The sequence below is a fragment of the Procambarus clarkii genome, chromosome 26 (genome assembly GCF_040958095.1).
Source record: "Procambarus clarkii isolate CNS0578487 chromosome 26, FALCON_Pclarkii_2.0, whole genome shotgun sequence".
Classification (NCBI taxonomy): domain Eukaryota; kingdom Metazoa; phylum Arthropoda; class Malacostraca; order Decapoda; family Cambaridae; genus Procambarus; species Procambarus clarkii.
Window position 1 is genome coordinate 24,681,946 of NC_091175.1, and position 6,000 is coordinate 24,687,945.

Below are 6,000 nucleotides of genomic sequence, written 5' to 3' on the forward strand. Positions count from 1 at the left end.
ATTTACTGGGTGTTACCTTGTACACATAATCTTGGGGAGTTGATTCATTAGTTCATGTGGGAACCGACCTGTGAGATTTATATTTATTTAATTTATATGAATTTATATTTACGTTAATTTATATACTTCGATAGCAATTTGTATAATGATAAGTGGACTGTATTTCTGCAATAATCTCATAATCTCACAAATCGATCCTCTACACATTAGGGGGGGTTTATTAAATTAAATATATATGCAGCCAATCAAACTACAGTAATAGACTACATACATTGAAAAGGTTCCTTATCTTATAGTACAGCAGGTTAGTCCACCAGGTATAACTAGGGTGTAGACACCAAATTATCCTCTTTGAGGTAGCTTCCATCATCCAGGTAACTGATGTACAAAGCCTTGCTTCCTCGTCTTGACCTGTCAAAAGGGCGCTAGCTGTGAAGCCAGGTTCTATATATGACAAGTATTTCAGAGAAAACTGTACATGGAACATGAAGACCTGGCTTAATTACCTTTAGTATGAGGCAATTTCGTGATCTAACCGGATCACCCTACCCAATGACATTAATGGCCACTAATGATAGATAATGGGTTTCGGAAAGAACACTTAACTTGATTTGTAGACAGCGTGTTGATAATGGTACACTTCTGGTTTCCATAACACTACGTCCAAGTAAATTTAACAGGAGCCGCATTTGCTCCCGTGCCTCTGGTCTAGTATAAACAACAATGGCAATGTCTAACACTCCATACTATTGACGCTACTGGCCAACATTGTCCAGATATGATAGGAGTCGAATTTGCTCCACGTGTCTCCGAGCTGACACAACAATGGCTGCCCCTCCTTCCTCCCTCTGACGCCTGGCTTACATTGTCCACATGACAGAAAGTGATAGAAGGGTCACATTTACTCTACTTTAATATTGATAATTAAGTTAATTTATATGAGATGTTTTATGATGGTAAAGTCCAAAGACTAATGTATTTAAGAATAATTCCCACCATAATAGGTGGTGATTTATAATAGTATGTGGTGATGATATCCCGTTTTCTTTAGACGGTAATTCCACTACAAGTTACGTTTTCTATGGGTAACTTGTTTATACAACACAGCTCTTATCTGTCTGTATGATATTAAATGGTGTCGGATTTTCCGACAGTTCAATCAACCGTAAATTATACATTCATATTATTCAATTAATTTGGTTAGTGAGCTGCTCTACGGTTTGTTAATTGCATGATTGATTAATTTTAACTGTCCTGCAGATTTCCACTTTAACTAAACAGAAACACTCTTAGCTACAACGTCCCTACCCTCCGTTTTAATGAAACAGGTGGATAGGTCTCTCAGGTTGTCCCAGAAGACTCTGCCTAAGGTTTACAATGTAAAAATTGTTACAACCTACTATCTATTGGCACTGTTAAACAACTCTGAAATTATTGAATAAATAGTTATGAGAGGCTCACTTGGTTTAGTAATTATACCTGCCTCATAACCTGGCTGAATCACTTATCTACTGATCTCAACCCCCTCCCCATCCGGCCCGTCGTGAGGGGGCTTCGTGGCTGGCTGCCGGAGTGTGATGCTCCGTGGGACAGTCCTCTGCCCTTTTATGGCCTTGCACTCCTGCTGCTGTCTTCTCTAATTGTGCCGGATCGCTTTTCCTTTTTATTATGTTTCGTTTTTCTCCCCCCTCTTCTCCTATCTGCTTGTCGTTTCCTGCCGACCTTTTGCTTGTTTTGGATTATTTCTTTGGACTTCTTCTATTTTGACGCCCGGGTGCTTGAGGAGGCATACTCTTGCACCCGTAGAACAGTTGTACCCAACGTCTCGAGCGAGGGGAACCTTTTATTGTCAATCCCCCTTTCGTCACTGAACCCGATCTCGACGGACTTACGGTTCTTAAGGTGGCATTTGTGGGGTGTATACTTACGACGCACCCCTAGGGGGCCCCGGCATGATCGGCGATAGCTTCCTGTTGGGTGTCCTGCCTCTAATTGTGGCTCCATGGTGGGTATGGGGGCACATTCGTGGATGAATTTATCACTCTTCGTACCTATGTCGTTGAATGTTTCTGATGTACCCGCTCGGGCTCGTGGGGTGGGCGACCAAGCCCCCGAGTCGGCCTGTCCTGGAAGACCGGGCTCTGTAGCCTCCGGTGCGTTGGGCCCCGACCATGCTCCTCCTTTGACCATCCTGACTTCTTCCCCCAGCTCCCCTCCCTCCTCTGTGGTTGGGTTGAGCCCCCAGCCCCCAGTGGTGACCACTTCGTCCCCTGGTGCGGCTAAGTCTCTCGTTGTGACTACTGCGCCTTTTGACCCATCTCTCTCTCTGGGGGTTCTCAACGCCGTTCGCGCCCCGGCCGCACTCGCTCGATTCCTTCCCGTACTGACGCGTATCACGCCTTGTTTGGTCCCGCTTCATGGGCCAAATACTTTGATCTCCTCCCTCTTGATTCTGCGCCTACTGACGATTTCTCCCTCCATCGGCATCTTGTAGATTCTGTGGATGCGTCTGTTACCTTCAACCCCACTCGTCTCAGTACACGTGTCGTTGCTGTTCCTTCTCAGGATGCAGCTTCCCGCTTGGCAGCCTTATCTTGCCTTGGCGAGATCCCTGTTCAGGTCTCCAAGAACGTTCGGATGAATGCCAGTGTTAGCACTATTCTCCTACCACCCCATGTTGCAACCGGTGTTCGGAATCTGCAGGATTGCCACGATGATATTCGGCATATCCTTGATGCCCAAGGCCATTCCGTCCTCCAGGTTGACTCGTTTACTCGTCCCCCTGGTGGTCGTCGCCGTCAACCCCTTCGTGTTGTGAAGATCACCTTTGATGGTAGGACCCTTCCATCCTCTGTCATTCTTGCTGGTGCTAGGTGCTCTGTCCAGGAGTATATTCCTTCTCCTCGACTTTGTAACAAGTGCTGGAGGTTTGGGCATGGTGCCCTCCGCTGCTCTGGGACTGTCTCTCTCTGTCCTTTGTGTGGGGGTGAAGGTCACTCTAAGTCAGAGTGCACTTCTCCCCAAGCTCGCTACCTCAACTGCGGTGAGGCCCATCCTACCTTCTCCCATGCCTGTATCCATTACAAGCTTGAGGCAGCCGTACTCAACATGAAGCACCGGGAGCGTTTATCTTTTCCTGAGGCAAGGCGCCAGGTTCGCCGGCTCCCGCCTTATGCTAACGTCTCTTAAGCTCGCGTGTTGCGCTCTACCTCTCCTCGTCCTTCCCCACTTCCTCAGACTCACAACCGTTTCTCGGCCTTGGACCCTGATATGCCCCCTGCCCCCTCCTCTCTTCCTTTGCGTTCTTTCCCGAAGGGTCCCCCTCCTGGTCCTCTGTCTGGGGTTCCCCTTCTTTCTACCCAGTCTGTCATGTCTCCTGTGTCTTCTTCCTCGTCTCCCTCCGATCCTCCTTCCCATCCTCTTCCTCCATCTATCGGCTCTCCCCGCCGCCTGTCGGTGCAGGCGGATGTCCATCGCTCTCCTAACGGCCGTCGTGTGTGCTCTCGTTCGGCTTCTCCTGTTGAGACACTGGAATCCGTTGCCGGTACGTAGTTGTTGGGACACCGGTCTCTAAGTCAGAAGCGTAAGCCTGGCTCCTCTCCTTCCTCCTCCCCGGCAGGTAAGAAGGCTTCGCTTTCTTCCTCGGCCCCTACTTCTGGCTCTGTTGCTCCTTCCCCTCCCATTTCAGTGATTGTGCCCCCTGTTCCTGCTATGGAGGTTTCTTTGGCCCCTACTTCCCTTTCGGTTGCTGCTGTTGCTGAGGTGCGCTCCCCTCTTTCTACTCCCCCTCTTCCTGTTGCTGTCCTTGACTGCTCCTCTCCGTTGTCTCCTCCTCTTCCTCCTCCTCCTCCTCCTCCGGACCCCACCCGCCCACCTCTGATCTGTTCTCCCGCTTCCTTCCCTCCGTCTTTGCTCAGTTTACCCATGCCCCCTAACCCTGACTTTGCTGACCCTGATCCTAACCCTGATATTCTTAATGTGCTGTGTTGCTCTTTCGCCTTTGTTTCTTCCTTGTTCTCTGTTGTTGTCCTTTCCCTTCTCGTCGATGTCTATTCTTCATTGGAACGTTCGAGGTTATTATGCCAATTTCCTCGAACTCCAACTTCTGATTTTGCGGTTTTCGCCCCTTTGTGTCTGTCTCCAGGAGCCGATGCTTGGTGCTCGTCCTGGTCGTTTTCGTGGCTATTCCTTTCTCTCCCCTCCCCCCCCCCCCCAGTCGTTGCTGGGGCTCCTAATTCTTCTGCTCTCTTGATTCGCGCTGATGTTCCCTTTGTTCCTTTACTTTTTCCTTTGCCTCTCCATTGTTCTGCTGCTCGTATCTTTGTGGGGAAATGGTACACAGTTTGTTCCATTTATCTCCCCCCGAATGTCCCGCTTTCTTTTCCTGATTTGAAACGCCTCTTGGACTGCTTGCCGGTGCCTGTGCTCCTGCTGGGGGACTTCAATTGTCGTCATTCTCTTTGGGGTGACGTTCTGACGAATACCCGGGGTCGCCTTCTTAAGCCGTTTCTCCTCTCTTCTTCCCTGTCTCTTCTGAATTCTGGTGAGCCCACTCATTTGGACTCTCGGACTCTCACCCTTTCCTGTCTTGATCTTTCTCTCTGCTCTTCTTCTCATTACTTAGATTTCACGTGGCAGGTTCTTGATGACCTCCATGGCAGTGATCATTTCCCTATCCTTGTTTCCTTTTTCTCGTTTCGCCCTTCCCTCTCTTTTCCTAGGTGGCAGTTTGCTAATGCGGACTGGAACCTATTTACCCTCAGTGCTGCTCTCCCTGACCTCTCCCTTCGGCCTCTTCATCGCGCTCTCCTCCTCCTTTCATGACAATGTCTTCAACGCTGCCCTCCGCTCTATTCCTCACTCTTCCTCTCGGGGTCCGTGGAAGTGCGCTCCCTGGAGGAATGCGGATTGTGCTCGGGCTGTCCGCTGTAAGCGTGCAGCCTGCCGTCGGCAGACGGCCGATTCTTTTCTTTTCTTTCGGAAAGCAAGTGCGGTGGCCCGTATGGCCATCCGTACAGCTAAACGTGAATGTTGGGCATCTTATGTCTCAACAATTACGTCCGAAACTCCTCTGCCCCAGATCTGGAAGTGTATCCACAAGATAGCGGGTAAGTTCGTTCCCAATGTTTCACCAGTCCTTCACCTCCATGATACTCTTGTGGAGGACCCGTTGCAGGTCGCTTCCGAACTGGGTTCCCACTTTTCTTCTGTTAGCTCTGGTCTCCATCTTCCCCAATCTTTCCTTCTTCGTAGACCTGTCCTTGAGTCTCGTCCTTTAGATTTCTGCACTCGTCTTCAGCTTCCCTATAATGATCCCTTCTCTCTCTCTGAACTTCGTTCTGCCCTGGCCCTCTGCGGTTCTACGGCATCGAGCTCCGATGGTATTCATTATGAGATGCTTCGCCATCTCCCTCCGTGCACGTCTCAGTATTTACTGAGTCTGTATAATCGGATCTGGGAGTCGTCGTCAGTCCCCGAGGACTGGCTCGATGCCGTTGTCCTCCCTGTTCGCAAACCGGGGTCTCTGGGTACTTCCCCTAAGGACTTTCGCCCTATTGCTCTCACAAGTTGTGTCTGCAAACTCTTTGAACGTATGGTTAACGTTCGTCTGATGTGGTTCCTGGAACACCATCACCTCCTCTCCCCTTCTCAACTTGGTTTCCGCAAGTGCCGCAGCACGACAGATGTCCTGGTGAACTTGGAGGTCTATATTCGTACTGCTTTTGCTGCGAGGACCTATGTTGTTGCCGTCCTTTTTGACTTGGAAAAGGCTTACGACACCACTTGGCGATATCATATTCTATCTCAACTTCATTCTTTTGGCCTTCGTGGTCATCTCCCTCTCTTTCTCCGCAGCTTCCTCTCTCGTCGTTCCTTTCGGGTGCGCCTTGGTACCACTCTCTCTGCCTCTTTTCAGCAATACGAAGGTGTGCCCCAGGGTAGTGTTCTGAGCACTACTCTTTTTCTGGTTGCCATCAATGGTCTTCTTTCATCTCTTCC